General features: G+C 47.1%; 1 protein-coding gene and 1 pseudogene across 5 annotated transcripts in view; both read left to right on the top strand.

Annotated features, from left to right (window-relative positions):
• The window catches only part of EDA (ectodysplasin A), a 568,600-nt gene that overhangs the window by 202,499 nt on the left and 349,487 nt on the right, over positions 1-16,614 (top strand). The window lies entirely within an intron of this gene.
• Positions 812-2,371, top strand: LOC132224051 (alpha-methylacyl-CoA racemase-like; annotated as a pseudogene).

The raw sequence follows: 16,614 nt of genomic DNA, 5'->3' as shown, positions 1-16,614 counted from the left end.
ACCCCAACCCCCCCCCCCACGGGCCCTACTCTGTGTGTGATAGGGTAGATCCATAACCTCCCCATCAGCCCTGCCCTGAGTGTGACAGTGGCGGTGCCCCAACCTCCTGATCGGCCATGCTCTGTGGGTGATAGAGGGCAGCACCCCAACCCCCTGATCCGCCCTGCTCTGTGTGTGACAGGGGGCGGTGCCCCAACTCCCCTATTGGCCCTACTCTGTGAGTGACAGGGGGGAGCTCCCCAACCCCCTATTGACCCTGCTCTGTGCGTGACAGGGGGTGGTGCCGCAACCTCCCCATCGACTCTGCCTTGAGTGTGACAGAGGGCGGTGCCCCAACCCCCCAATCGGCCCTACCCTGAGCGTGACTGAGGGTGGCATGACAACCTCCCAATCCGCCCTGCTCTGTGCATGACTGGGCCGGTGCCCCAACTCCCCAATCGGCCCTGCTCTGAGCCTGACCAGGGGCTGCACCTAGGGATTAGGCCTGCCCTCTGCCACCGGGGAGCAGGCCTAAGCCAGCAGGTCGTTATCTCCCCAGGGGTCCCAGACTGCGAGAGGGCACAGGCCGGGCTTAGGGACCCCCTCTCCCCCCCCCCCCGAGTGCACAAATTTTTGTGCACCGGGCCTTTAGTGCTGTTATAAAAAAGAAGAATTTTTTACCATTTGCAACAGCATGGATGGAACTGGAGAGCATTATGCTAAGTGAAATAAGCCAGTCAATGAAAGAAAAATACCACATGATCTCACTCATTTATGGATAATAAAGACCATTTATAAACTGATGAGCAAAAATAGTTACAAGGCAGCAGCACACTCAGGGCGGCGCGCCCGGGCCTGGATGTAGGGCCCCCAGGGCCTGTGTTCTCCACCTTCCAAGAGAAACTCGCATTGCCATGGCGCTGCGGGGCATCTTGGTGGTGGAGCTGGCAGGCCTGGCACCTGGCCTGTTCTGTGGGATGGTCCTGGAGGACTTTGGGGTGCAGATGGTGCGCGTGGACCGGCCGGGCCCCCTGGGCGACGTGAGCTGCCTGTTGCGGGGCAAGCACTCACTGGCCATGGACCTGAAGCGGCAGTGCAGAGCAGCCGTGGTGCAGTGCTTGTGCGCCCTTGCGGACATGGTGCTGGAGTCCTTTGGCCATGGTGTCATGGAGAAGCTCCAGCTGGGCCCTGAGATCCTGCAGAAGGATAACCCCAGGCTCATCTATGTCAGGCTGAGCGGGTTTGTCCAGTCAGGAAGATTCGCCATGGCAGCAGGCCATGACATCAACTACTTGGCTCTGTCAGGTGTCCTGTCCAGACTTGGCAGCAGCGGTGAGAACCCCTCTGCTCCCCTGAACCTGCTGGCTGACTTTGGTGGTGGTGGCCCCATGTGCGCCCTGGGCATTGTGATGGCTCTCGTTCAAGGCACGCGCTCCGGCAGAGGTCAGGTCATCCACACCAGCATGATGGAAGGCACAGCATATCAGTTCTTTTCTGTGGAAAACTAAAAACCTCGGGCTGTGGGAACAGCCTAGAGGGGAGAACCTGCTAGATGGTTGGCCCCTTTCTACACAACGTACAGGACGACCGACGGGGAGTTCATGGCTGTTGGCGCATTAGAACCCCAGTTCTACCAGCTGCTGGTCAAGGGTCTTGGGCTAAAATCCGATGAACTTCCCAATCAGGTGAGCATGGCTGACTGCCCAGAGATGAAGAAGAAATTTGTAGCTGTATTTGCCAAGAAGACAAAGGCGGAGTGGTGCCGGGTCTTTGATGGCACAGATGCCTGCGTGACTCCGGTTCTGACTTAAAAAGAGGTTGCCTGTCATGCTCATAACAAGGAGCGGGGCTCATTTATCACTGATGGGGAGTAGGGTGTGAGTCTCCCCGCTCCCCCACCCCCGCACCTCTGCTGTCAAACACCCCAGCTACTCCTTTTTTGGAAAGGGATCCACTGATAGGAGAACACACTGAAGAGATACTTAAAGATTTTGGGTTCAGCCAGGAAGAGATCGATCAGCTTTACTCAGATAAAGTTATTGAAGGTAATAAGCTGAGAGCTAGTCTCTAAAGTCCCTCAGTGCAGGTGAGTTTGAATACTGCATATATAGAATGATACATACAGATGTGTGCATGGGAACATGAGCGGACAGGCCCGCAGCGTTCCAGCTATTCTGATTAAGAAACAGTAATGATCCATCCTGAAAATGGTTAACACCAAGTGGCTTTTGATTTAGGAATGTTTTTAATTTACCTATACTAAATTATGGCAATCTTTTTTCCTTGATAGATTATATTTGTTGATATTAAAACACTTAAATATTTATAATATACTTTAAATGAATTAATATAATTTTTAATTAAATAAAGCTTTTTTGCCCTAAAAAAAAAAGATACAGAGGCAGAGCAGCATCGAACAGACTGTCAAACTATAGCGGGAAGGCTGGGGAGGGTTGGGGGACGTGAAGGGGGTGTAAGAGATCAACCGTAGGACTTGTATGCATGCATATAAGCATAACCAATGGACATAAGACACTGGGGGGTAGGGGAGGCCGGGTGAATGTCAAGGGGAGAGAAAAATAAGGGAGATCTATGTAATACTTTTTGTAATACTTTAAGCAATAATAAATAAATAAATAAATAAATAAATAAATAAATAAATAAAATGTGCTGGGGCATAAATTTCTCCATCTAATACAATTAAATTCAGGCTTCTTTGTAGGTATAGTTTTGAGACTAGTAACTAAGATTTATTCTGACCCCAAAAGGCTGTATCTTTCCCTGGTTCTCTCTGTTAAGCTTCTAGCTTATGTATGGTTTGCTGTCATGGAGCAACCAGCCTCTTCTAAGTGCTCACCACCAAAATCTCCATTGTTTTCTACAGTGCTCTGAACCTTGAACTTCCTCATGTTCTGTTCCAAATAAAGTAAGGACAGAGGGCTGCATAACTCCTAGGGTTCCTCTATGCAGTCTTCTATCCTTATGGCCTTTTTGTGCTCCTGGGGAAAAAGTCTACACCATTCCTCCAGAGCTGGAGGTTGAGACAGTGGCCTACTTTTCAATCCGTTATATCCCTGCTTTATTTATGGTGTGCTGGGTGCAAGTGGTAGTTTCTGAACTTCTTGGTTTTCCTCTTCTGGTGTGTAATCTCATAAATTAGCTGAGATTAGGGCATTTAAGGCCCAGTATTATTGGTCTGCCATGCCTAGAGTAGAGCTTTGGCCCTAGAAGTGGTAGCTGGGTAGAAGAAAGTGGTCCCTGAGCTTTCAGCCATACCCACCCAAATTAAAGCTTCTGAATCACCGGGTTGGGGAGTCATTAATGTGGGCACCCTACAGAACCCCACATGGTACTTTAATCCTACGTTGTCAGCTAGGGGACAGAGAGCCCTGTGTTGTTGGCTACAACTGACAGAGTAGAGTTTCTGTCAAAATGGGGAGCTCAAAGTGGGGGTGGTGGTAGGGGATGGATCACATCTTACATGCTGCAGAACCTCATTATGCTTACCAAAATTTAGAAAATGTTCTTGAAGAAATGTTTCTTCTTTTGCTGTGTAAACTTTTGATAATTTCCAGAGAATTTAGTAATTGTTCCCTTTTAAAAATATTTTCACCTAATATGGCTCTTTAACTTGTTTGAAAATTTGTTGAGCTCCTTATGCCACTATTTTAAGTCATTTCCCTATCCCTATTCTTTTCTAATGGTTTTATGCCCATCTTTGAATAGCTTCATCTCATGCATATGCAAATTTTGTAATCAGCCAAAGGCTCACCTCTTTGTAGGTCTTTGGATCTTATACTCTGTGCAGCTCCCTTGTCTACTGTACTCTCTTCCATAATTTCAAACCACATTGGCCCCCTCTGAACTCTAATCTCTGCCTCTTCAGCTCTGTGAGACTACTGAGCTCTGTTTGAACTGCCTCTCCTTGCACTGTGGCTTAAAAACTGACTCCACACAATAAACTGGGGCAATAATTGCATTTACCCTGTTTATTTTCCTTTTGGGAGATCACAGTCCTGTGCTACATGTTGTCTAAAATATTTTTTTTTAATTACGTTTTCTGGCTTAACAAAGGAGGGTAAATCTGGTCCCTTTTAGTCCATCTTGGCTATGTGCAAAATTTATAGTTTAGTGCTCTTCTGCTAATTTCCTTTGCATAGTGATTAAGAGCTGAAACTCTAGGTTTGAATTATGCCTCCAGTGGTTAAAGCAAGTCACTTAACTTTGCCTCATCTTCCTTTTCTACAAAGTAAAAATAATAAGAGTACCTCCCTTCTATTGTTATGAGGATTAAATGAATTAATACTTGAGTATTTCTAATAGGATATGGTCCATAGGAAGTTGAATAAGTTCTACCTACTACCACTACCACCATCACTCTCATTATCACCACCACCAATATTACTACTAGTATCTTTATTTTGCATATATCAATGGGGAAATTGCCTAAGGCATCATTTGTGGTAGGGATATAGAAGAGGACTTAACCATAATATCTACTAGTTACTACTAAATATCTGTGTCAGTGATGGTGAACCTTTTGAGCTCGGCGTGTCAGCATTTTGAAAAACCCTAACTTAACTCTGGTGCCATGTCACATATAGAAATTTTTTGATATTTGCAACCATAGTAAAACAAAGATTTATATTTTTGATATTTATTTTATATATTTAAATGCCATTTAACAAAGAAAAATCAACCAAAAAAATGAGTTCGCATGTCACCTCTGACATGCGTGCCATAGGTTTGCCATCACTGATCTATATCTATAATAATAAAAGTGTAATTTGCTAATTAGACATGACAGCCAAACAGTCTTCCAGATGTCATCCCAGACGTCCTTCCAGACGACCTTCTGGATGAAACAGCAGTGGTGGGGGCTGAGGCAGAGGCGGTTAGGGGTGATCAGGTAGGCAGGTGGGTGGTTAGGGGGGATGAGGCAGGCAGGCGAGTGGTTAGGGGCTATGAGGCAGGCAGGCAGGAGAGCAGTTAGGATCCAGCCATTTCGGATTGCGAGAGGGATGCCCGACTGTCGGTTTAGGCCCAATCCTGTAGGGATCCCTGTGGGATCGGTCCTCGATCGGCAGTCATACATCCCCTGAGGGGTCCCGGATTGCGAGAGGGTTCAGGCTGGGCTGAGGAACCTCCCCCCTGCGCACGAATTTCATGCACCGGGCCTCTAGTGTATATATATAAAAGCCTAAGTGACGGACCAACCAGAATGACCAGAATGATCCATTGACTGGTCACTATGACATGCACTGACCACCAGGGGGCAGACGCTCAATGCAGGAGATGGCCATTGGTGGTCAGTGAGCTCCCACAGTGGGAGCACTGCTCAGCTGACCAACCTTCCTGGCAGCAGCCACTCACTTCCTCAGTAATCCTGCAGGTCCAATCTCCGGAGAACAGGTCAGGCACCAACAAACCAGCACCGCTGGCACAACCCCGACAGTGCTGTCGGCCTCCTGGAAGTTGGCCTTGGGCACTGCAGCCACTCCCCACCCCCACCCCCCCGCCAGATGCTCCACAAGGTAGAAAGGGTATAAAAGCAGCTGCCAGGTGGCTCCCAACAACGGGTGCAAAGGTCAGCAGGACAGATCCTGATCCCAGGCCAGCAAGGGTGTCCCACCACCCACCTGGAGGGCTGATCATGTCCCAGCCCACCCCCACCCCTCTGGGGACCATGCACAAATTCATGCACCAGGCTTCTAGTTGACAATATTTAGCAGTTGATTTTTTGTATGTATCAGCTCTCATTTATTTATATTAATGTAAAGAGTTAAGATGGTATACTTTTAGAGCTAGAAAAGATCACCTTACTTTACACACAAAATAAAACCTATACCACTGATTCCTTGGGCTAAGATTACATGAAAAGTCAGTTTCTGACTTCCATTAAGTGCTCTTGGTGCCACACTATGGCATTACTTGGCTTTTCTGTAACTAATGCCCTCTTCTACCACCATCCAGGTGGAAATGGTGTTGGTACATCTATAAAATTGTGTAATTTAAAAAATTGAGATATAACCAAAGATAGTTTTAACTACCCACAAAATGTCTTAGGATAATTCACCCTAGGTAGGTGGATGTGTCCAAGACTCAGCCAGGCATTAGCAGAATATCCATGGCATATTTCTATTTTATAAAGCTCTGGAAATAGTTAAGGTGGCTAATTTTGGAAATGTGTTGCATTTCCATCTGGTCTGAATCAATGAACTTAATCTTTGTACTACGTGAGATGGAGACATTTTATGCAATAACAGATTTAGAGATTTTTATATAATGTTCCCAGAATCTTCTTTTGGTGGTATAAGAGAAGTTAAATTACTTATCTGGGCACAAGCAGTATGGTACCAATAATATCTCATGAAGAAAACAAGTGGATGTCTTCTGTTGACTTAGATACCCTGATCTGAGACCTCAAAGCCTTCCTTGTATGAATAATGTGTCTTTCAGGAAAATAGTGCATTGGTATTTTATTTTTCAGTACATGCCAAGGTGATATTATAATAAAACTGGCAATCTGTTATTGAACATTTGTATGCCAAGCATTGTGCTATGCCCTTTATATGTATTACCTCATTTAATCCTTACAGACACATTTGGAAGTAGGTATTATATTCCAGTTTAACAGAGTAGGAAACTAAAACTCAAAAAGATGAAGTATTGCCCTAACCAGTTTGGCACAATGGATAGAGCTTCGGCCTGCGGACTCAAGGGTCCCAGGTTCGATTCCGGTCAAGGGCATGTACCTTAGTTGCAGGCACATACCCAGCAGGGAGTGTGCAGGAGGCAGCTGATCGATGTTTCTCTTTCATCAATGTTTCTAACTCTCTAGCCCTCTCCCTTCCTCTCTGTAAAAAATCAATAAGATATATATTTTTAAAAAAAGAAAAAAAAAGATGAAGTATCTTTCCCAAGATTACATAGCAAGCCAGAGGTAGATACGGAATTCTGGACCAGTTTGTTGATTCTGAAGCCCTGTGCCTCCCGTAAGGTTTATCATTGTAACAATTACTGTAATCTTACTTTAGTCATAGCAGTGCTCTCTAATCGGCTCTGCTGCATGAACTCTTAAAGCTGATGTTATAAGGATACTCCAGCATATCGTTGTACCTAGCATATTAACGGAGAAAACAGGTAAATAAAGGTTGCATGTTAGATGACATTTGGTGAAAAAATTAGATACTAGAGAAATATTATGAACTGGACCCCTAAATGGTATCCACCCACTGGTTTTATTAGCCAGTAGGTGATCTTCAAGAAAAGAGGATGTTATAGACTAAGCAAAAAGACACTGTGGTTTTAGCGCAGCAATTTTCAACTGGTGCGTCACAAGAATTTTTAAAACATGCAATGCCTGACTCAGTCAGGGTCACTGACCTCTTTTCCCTTAGATCAGTGGTCGGCAAACTCATTAGTCAACAGAGCCAAATATCAACATTACAACGATTGAAATTTCTTTAGAGAGGCAAATTTTTTAAACTTAAACTATATAGGTAGGTACATTGTTATTAACTTAATTTGGGTACCGCTAAGGCTTAGGAAGAGCCGCACTCAAGGGGCCAAAGAGCTGCATGTGGCTCGAGAGCTGCAGTTTGCCAACAATGGCCTTAGATTGTCAAATTAAAAAGTGATAACATGTGAGGCTGAGACGGTCCCAGTGAGGCTGAAATGGTCCCAGTGAGGCTGAAACGCCCCCTGTGAGGCTAAGATGGTCCCAGTGAGGCTGAGATGGCCCCTGCAAGGCTGAGACGGCCCCTGCGAGGCTGTGACGGCCCCTACGAGGCTGTGACGGCCCCTGGGAAGCCAGCAGAACCACGCGAGCCACCCAGATGGCTTCGTCAACGGCCCACGAACCAGCGTGCAGCCCCAAGCACAACTATCACCCGAAGGGTGAGAGGGGCAAGAGCAGCTGTAGTGTTGCTTCCTCCTCACTTTTGGTAACGAAATCCTCATTTTAAACATAAGAGGACACATTATTTTAAAAAGCCGTTACGTGTCTTTGTACCCTTTCTGAGTAGAGCGTGAACAAGTCATGAGAGACCTTTCAGAACACAGGGACATGTCACGGATGGATATAGCGACATTTTCCATGTGTATGACCTTTGACCCGGCAACAAAAAGCGTACACCTATGGATGAGGACAGTGGGGGGGTAAGGGCAGAGGGTGGGGTGGGAACTGGGTGGAGGGGAGCTATAGGGGAGAAAATGGGGAACAACTGTAATCTGAACAATAAAGATTTATTTTAAAAAAAAGTGATCACAGCCAACACAACAATAACCATCAGTGTGAATGAATCAAAAGTAGACCTATTTCTTGTTGGATCAGTAAAAAATATATTTTTTGGTGTGCTGTAGTATTTTAGTAATTAGTTTATGTGTGCCATGAGCTGAAAAAGGTTGAAAATCACTGGTGTAGAGTAATAAGAATGCAGGGCAGGATGGTTAGTGTTGCTAGGTGCTTTATATACTTCTCATCTAATCCTCATAATGGTGCTTTAAAGTAGGTGATACCATCCCCATTTTCAGTTAAAGAACTTAAAACTTAATACTTTGCCTAAAGGCACCAGCTGGTATATTCTTGTAGAATTTGGCATTCACCCCCAGGTGTGCCTACTCTAGAGCTCATATGTTTTCCTTTCACTCTGCCTAAAGTGGTGTCCAGATATTTACCAAACCTGCAACTAGCTCCTCTTCATCTCTGCTTTGGATTTCTGTATTATTATTCTTTTTTTTAATTTTGTTTTATAGCTTAAAGTAATACAAAGAGTAGTACATAATGTCTTTTTTTCCCCCTTGACCTTCCCCCAGCCTCCCCCCTACCCCCCAGTGTCTTTTGTCCATTGGTTTATTATTCTTTTTTAAAATTTATTTTTAATTGAATTTACTGAGGTGACACTAATTAACATATCCAGTTTCTATCCTTTACCTTGGAATTCTATCAACTTAAGATAATACTCATCATCTCATCTTGATCACAATTTATGATTTGTCTTTAATTAATAAAATTTAAAGAATGGTTCATTAATAATTGACATTTGTCTAGAAGATTAAACCTTTCAGAAATGGGGTTCTTTGAGGGGGATAGAATAAAAGAAGCTTTGGTGGAAAGGTTTGGAAGCCACTGCAGTAATAGATCAGAGCAGTGGTTCTTGTAGTTAATACTATTTGAGATTGGTAATCTTGACAGCTAATGATTCTGCCTTCCATTAACTAATCTTTAATCAGAGCTATTACAAAGGAAAAACAAATACATCACTTGCTTCCAGCTTTAAAATTTTTTACTTTGGCTCTCCTGTGCTCTGGTGCATCAAAGCAGTCTTTTCTTTGCTCATTAAGAAAGAAGAGATCCCACAAATAAAATACTAAAAGCCTCACTAATGGAGTTGACTTATCTCATCAGTGTTCTAAAATATTGAGCGCCCCAGAAACAGCCTATCTAATAATAGACAAACATGGTAATTGACCATACCTTTGCTACACCTCCCATAGGCTAATCAGCACAATAAGCAAATTAACCGCCAACAAAGATGGCAGCTAATTTGCATACTGCAGGCGGGGCAGGACAGCGCCATCCCACCTGCCCGCCACCATCTGGGTCTGCTATTTGTGACCTGGGGTGGTGGGGCAGGACAGCACCATCCCACCTGCCCTGCTGCCATCCGGGCCTGCTATCTGCGACCCGGAGCAGCAGGCGTCTGTGTGCGACCCGACCAAGGGTGGCCGGGCAGTGCAGCAGCGATTGGCCGGCCCGCCCAGGCATCCCATGTGCAACCTGTGCGGGGCGTCCCGTATGTGACCCGACCCAGGGTGGTGCCCCAACCCCCAGATCGGCCCTGCTGTGTGTGCGACCCCAGGCGGCACCCCAACCCCCGATCGGCCCTGCTGTGTGTGCGACCCAGGGAGGCGGGGCAGGCACTGAGGGATCGGGACTGCCATCTGCCACCCGGGGAGTGGGCCTAAGCCGGCAGGTGGTTATCTCCCGAGTGGTCCCAGACTGTGAGAGGGAACAAGTGGGGCTGAGGGACACCCCCCCACCCCCCCTCCCCCACCAGTGCACAAATTTTTGTGCACCGGGCCTCTAGTGTAGTCATGAAAGCTAAATTTTGATAACCAAGATCCTCCATTCCTCCCCACTTCACCCTTCCTTCCCCTCTCTCATTCTCTCTCTTGTTTTCTCTCATTCTCTTGCTCATATTCTCTTTTTTATTGTCTCTCATTTTCTCTCTCATTCTCTATCTCCTCTCCTTCTCCCCCTCCCCCCCTTCTTATTTTACTCTCTTTAGTTTGCATTGTAGCTGCCTGTCCTTTATGCAAACAAAAAGCAAGAAGTCATGTTTGCTCCAGGTTTCCATGGAAATGTTGCAAGTAGGCCTGCTATATTAGTGAAATCTCACCCAGATCTTCTAAGGTTGATAATTTAGGGAAAGTTTCTACATAGAGATTACTGTTCAGAGCTCTGAAGTTTAGCCACCCTTCCAACCAAAACTTCTATTCTGCTACATTCGGTTTTCTTCTATTGTGTCTTCTTGGAGACATGGGTGTAATTTTATTAAGGGAAAGGATGGATTTCTTCAGACCTTTATTATGATTTGATTTCTTTTTTTTTTAAGCCCACAGAGAGAACTTCTGTAATTTCCAATATGCTCTTTTTCATTTTAGAAAAGAGGGTTTAAATTGGAGTCTTGAGCATATAAAATCTGACTTAGAGTGGAAGCAGAAGTGTTTTAAAGTGAAAAGAAAGAGAACAGTCTTAATTTCTGCAAGGGGATGCAGATAGGGAAAAATGAAGGCTTTCTCAGGTAATAGGGGGTTTCTCTCCCTCTTCTTAGCATCAGACAAATAAGTTGAAGAGAGGCACCAGCCTCTGCGTGGTGGGAAGAGAGGTGGGCCATATTTTCATGGCTTCTAGAAATGGAATGAAAGTAAATACTTGGTACTGATGTGGCCCCAAGTGGGAAGGAATTTGATGTAGCAGTCGAAAGAGGCAACCTTAGGATTCATTAAAAGGTCTAACACTAGCAGAGGCTTCCTCCATGCTCTGTAATGAGCAGTTATTTCCTCATTTCCAAAAATATATTCTAAAAATCTAGGCACGGAGATATTATAAATATGCATACTAGCTACCATCATAGAGCTTACAGCCCTAGGGGGGGATAACAAATTTCAAAAACAGCTAAGAAAATACTATCTATCCTATATAATAAAAGGGTAATATGCAAATTGACCATAACAGTAGAACCACTGGGAATGACTGGTCACTATGACACACACTGACCACCAGGGGGCAGATGCTCAATCCAGGAGCTGCCTCCTGGTGGTCAGTGCACTCCCACAGGGAGAGCTCTGCTCAGCCACAAGCCAGGCTGATGGCTTCCAGTACAGCGGTGGTGGTGGGAGCCTCTCCCGCCTCTTCAGCAGCACTAAGGATGTCTGACTTCAGCTTAGGCCTGCTCCCCTCTGGCAAGTGGACATCCCCCAAGGTCCGCCAGGCTGCCAGAGGGATGTCTGACTGCCAGCTTAGGCCCGGTCCCCCGGGGAGCAGGCCTAAGCCAGCAGGTGGACATCCCCCGAGGGGTCCCAGACTGCGAGAGTGCACAGGCCGAGCTGAGGGACACCCCCCCCCCGAGTGCACAAATTTTTATGCACCGGGCCTGTAGTCTATATATAAAACCCTAATATGCAAATAGACCAAATGGCAGAACAACTGAACAACCGGTCACTATGACATGCGCTGACCACTGGGGGTGTGTGCAGAACATGGCGGGTGTTGGCAGCAGGTGGCAGAGTGCAGAACATGGTGGGCATCGGCTGCAGCACGATGGTAGAGCAGGTGAGCGGGTGCGCCAGATCAAGGTGGGGTGCTGGTCACTGTCATTGGGGCGAGCCTCTGGTGGTTACTGAAAATCTTTGCTCCCACATGCCACGGTCCTGCCTGGTGCTCATACTTATTGCCAGTGCCCGGCATTGGCCGCACTCACACCGGCTGCTGGTGCTGGAGTCACCACTTGCACCTGCTGTGGGCGCCGTCAGTGGGACTGGTGATGTCAGCTCATGGGTGCGAGCGGGCTGGTGCCATCAGCACATGGGAGTGGCTGCAGCAGGAGCGGGGTTGCTAGCAGACCGGGGACTGGGGGCTGTGGTCAGAGGGGCCAGGTGGGGGCGAAGAAGATGGGCCGAGACCCACCCCTGTGCCCACCATAACCTCACGACCCACAGTTCCTTTCAAGGTGCATGAATTTGTGGACTGGGCCCCTAGTCTACACTAATAAAAGAGAAACATGCAAATTGGTGTCACTCCGCTACCCTTCCCATTGGCTAATCAGGGAGATATGCAAATTAACTGCCAGCCAAGATGGCGGCCAGGAGCCAGGCAGCTGATGCGAGCAAGGAGGCTTGCTTGCTTCAGTGACGGAGGACTCCAACGTTCCCCACCTGACTTGCTGGCCTCTCAGCTGCAACTCTAAGCAACTATGTTGCAAATATAGAAGCTAAACAAAACTCCAGAAACCTACTTTACTCAGCCGGGCTTCAGCCAGCCGTACCGCAACATTGTATCAAATACAGACGGTAAACAAAGGCCAGAAACCTGTTTTCAGCAGCCAAGGCCTCAGAGCTAAAGCTGGCCCCGAATAAAAAAAAGAAAAGAAAAAAAGGAGCGGTTGGGAGCTTCAGTCACCCGTCAGCCTGAAAATGGCCCTCAGCCCTGCAGCCAGACTGGCCAGGCACCCCAGTGGGGACTCCCACCCTGATCCAGGACACCATTCAGGGAAAACCAGCCAGCCCCCACCCATGCACCAGGTCTCTATTATATATAGTAAAAGGGTAATATGCCTCCTGGCACCAGGATCAGTGGAGCCGTGAGGTCTCCCGGCACCGGGATCAGCGTGACAGGGGGCAGCGCCCAAACCCCCTTATCGCCCTGCAGCTCTGTGTGTGACAGGGTGCAGCGCCCTAACCCCCTGATCAGCCCTGCTCTGTGTGTGACAGGGTGCAGCACCCCAACCCCCTGATCGGCCCTGCTCTGTGGGTGATAGAGGGCGGCGCCCCAACCCGCCCCCCCCCCCACGGGCCCTGCTCTGTGTGTGACGGGGTAGAGCCATAACCTCCCCATTGGCCCTGCCCTGAGTGTGACAGTGGCGTTGCCCCAACCCCCTGATCGGCCCTGCTCTGTGGGTGATAGAGGGCGGCACCCCAACCCCCTGATCTGCCCTGCTCTGTGTGTGACAGGGGGTGGTGCCCCAACCCCCCTGATGGGCCCTGCTGTGTGACAATGGGGAGCTCCCCAACCCCCTGATCGGCCCTGCTTTGTGTGTGACAGGGTACAGAGCCCCAACCCCCCTGATGGGCCCTGCTCTGTGCATGACAGGGGGCAGCGCCCCAACCCCCTGATCCGCCCTGCTCTGTGTGTGACAGGGGGCGGTGCCCCAACTCCCCTATTGGCCCTGCTCTGTGCATGACGGGGGGAGCTACTCAACCCCCTGATCGTCCCTGCTCTGTGCGAGACAGGGGGCAGCTCCCCAACCCCCTGATCAACCCTGCTCTGTGTGTGACAGGGTATGGAGCCCCAACACCCCTGATGGGCCCTACTCTGTGCATGACAGGGGGCAGCGCCCCAACCCCCTGATCCGCCCTGCTCTGTACGTGACGGGGTGGCGCCGCAACTTCCCTATTGACCCTGCCTTGAGTGTGACAGAGGGCGGTGCTCCAACCCCCCAATCGGCTGTACCCTGAGCATGACTAGGGGTGGCATCGCAACCTCCAGATCCGCCCTGCTCTGTGCATGACAGGGGGCGGTGCCCCAACTTCCCAATCGGCCCTGCTCTGAGCCCAACCAGGGGCTTCACCTAGGGATTGGGCCTGCCCTCTGCCACCCGGGAGCAGGCCTAAGCCAGCAGGTCGTTATCTCCCGAGGGGTCCCAGACTGCGACAGGGCACAGGCCGGGCTGAGGGACCCCCTCTCCCCCCTGAGTGCACAAATTTTTGTGCACCGGGCCTCTAGTATATAATAAATATGAAGGAGGAAATCAACTGGGTGGTAAGATAAAGATATTAATGATGCAAAGAATACTAGTACTTATTATTGGATGGTTAGAAGGCCTCTCTAAGGAGGTAACATTTAAACTGAGCCTAATAGCTGACATTGGTGTAGCCACATGAAGAGCCAGAGGAGAAAGGGTGTTCCAGGTAAAGGAAAAAGTGAGTTCAAAAGTCCTGAGTTTAGGAAGAGTTTGACTTTTTTTTTTTTTGAACCAAGGGTAAACATTAATGTAATAATGTTGTAAGATGTTAGCAGAGGCCAAATCACTCAGAGTTGGATTTATAGGCCGTGGTAAAGGATTTTTCTTTTACTTTTAGTACAATGGGAGGTTTTTGGAAGATTTTAAGGAGTACAGTTTAACACTTTGTACTTTAACAAAATTACTGTCTGTAGAGTGGACAATGGATGATAGGAGGTCAAAAGCAGAAGTAGGGAGACTAGTTAGGAGGCAACTGTTTTTCTCCAACAGAGAGATAATGTGTCTTGAATTAAGATAGTAACAAGGTTGTATGAGAAAAGTGGAAAGATTGGGTTGTAATTTGAAAATAGAGTACACAGGGCTTGCTGACGGGTTGGATGTGAAGGTAGAGGAAAGGAAAGAATTAAAGCTATCTTCTATTTCTAGTTTTAGTAACTGAGTAGCTCAAAAATAGAGTGTTGGGAGGATAATGGTTAGGACTAGCAGATAAGACAGTGATTTGGAAAAGGAAAAATTCCAATGAGACTGGCAACAGTCAATTCAACAGCTGCCATGCTAGTACAGAGGAGTAGCTCCTTGGAGACTGAAGGTGGGAAGCTGCTTAGTGCAGTTAACAGGTACAGAAGAGATCCTGCCTGGCATAGGAGAGAATGGGCAAACCTAGAGTTCCAGGATTTGAGGGGATGGGTGTTTTTTAATTACTTTCATTGTGAGCCATAAAATCAAGATATGTACCTTGACTTTAGCCCTCAGGCTAATAGGATCCCAAGGTATATCATTTAAACCTGTAATATAAGCCTTTGGAAATGAAACCACACTCTTCTGCTTGTAAAAGAGGATTGATTAGGTGTTTTTCCCATTCCTCAGGAATGTGCAAAACTTTATTACTAAGGAATGTGTTAAGAAGGCTTGTCACATGATATGTTTTAAGTGTAGAGAAAGTTAGGATTGGTGATGCTGGTTACCTTTAAAGACATGTAGCTTTAATGTTACTACAGTTTTTAAAATGAAAAGCAGAGAATCTTTAGGATAATCAGTAAACCAATAGCCATCATTTGACTGTCTCCTTTGTGAGGAGAGCACAGTATAATGGCTTAAAGCATGGACTCTTGAACTGCCTGGGTTCTAACCTCTGCTCCACCACTTACTTAAGTGTGGTCTTGGGTCAGTTAATTAACCTTCTCTAAGCCTAAGTTTTTATCATCTATAAAATGAGGATAATAAGGTAGTGCTTAAAGCAGTATCCATATTAGTGTTTGTTAAATAAGATAAAATAAGTAAGCACTTGGATAGGAGGTTAATCAAAGGATGTTAAGACTGGCCCAGAATAAGAGGTCATTGGAAAGAGTAGGCAGAACAGAGAAACCAATTGACTGGGAGTTGAGATGTAAGTTTAGAAGTAGGACTTGATAAGTCTTTTCCTAGCTGCAGGACAGAGCTGATATAAACCTCCTGAGGCTCAGAGACAGGTTCTCTAAGAACATTAAACTATATACAAGTACTATAGATAACTACCTCCCTATTGACATACAGTCTAATAGTCCCTGAAAACCAGTGTTTTTCCAAAGTTAAATATGACTCCCAGTGTGTCCTTTTAGAAACTATTTATCTCACTGGGGTTTTTTTTAGGGGAAGTAAAAGAGTCTTTTTCTTATATTTTGCCTTTTTCTTAAAGAAGTGGCTCTAAACTCTTTACTCATACATAATGTGCATTTTTTTCTTATTAATCAGTACACTTTCTTCTCCCTCCCATTTTTTTCTGAAGTATTTCCATCCAAAAGATTTATATTTGCAATAGAGGCTCTGTGGACAAATATTTGTGCATTCAGGGGTGTCCCTCAGCCTGACCTATGCCCTCTCACAGTCCAGGACCCCTCGGGGGATGTCCAGCTGCCAGCTTAGGCCCGCTCCCCGGACATCCTTAGCGCTGTGGAGGAGGCAGGAGAGGTTTGTGGCTGAGCAGAGCTCCCCCTGTGGGAGCACACTGACCACTAGGGAGCAGCTTCTGCTTTGAGTGTCTTCCCCCTGGTGGTCAGTGTGCATCATAGCAACCAGTTGTTCCCTGTCATTCCATCATTAGGGTCAATTTGCATATTACCCTTTTATTATATAGGACTAGAGGCTCAGTGCATGAAAATTCGTGCACGCAGGGGTCCCTCAGCCCAGCCTGCACCCTCTCACAATCCGGGATCCCTCGGGTAGGGTCCCTAGACCTGGCCTGAGATCAGGGCCTATTGGGGCTTTCCTTCCCCCGGCTGCAGGCAGCTGGCCCCACCCCCACCACTGCCACTGCTTGCCATCTGTGCAGCGCTGCCCCCCCGCCCCCCACCACCGGTGGCCTCCCTCTGCAGGCGACAGGCTGGAGTGTGATGGCTTGGCTGGCCTGGGC

The sequence above is a fragment of the Myotis daubentonii genome, chromosome X (genome assembly GCF_963259705.1).
Source record: "Myotis daubentonii chromosome X, mMyoDau2.1, whole genome shotgun sequence".
In the NCBI taxonomy this organism is placed as follows: Eukaryota; Metazoa; Chordata; class Mammalia; order Chiroptera; family Vespertilionidae; genus Myotis; species Myotis daubentonii.
The sequence above is the reverse complement of the archived record's forward strand: the minus strand, read 5'-3'. Positions and strand labels throughout refer to the sequence as shown.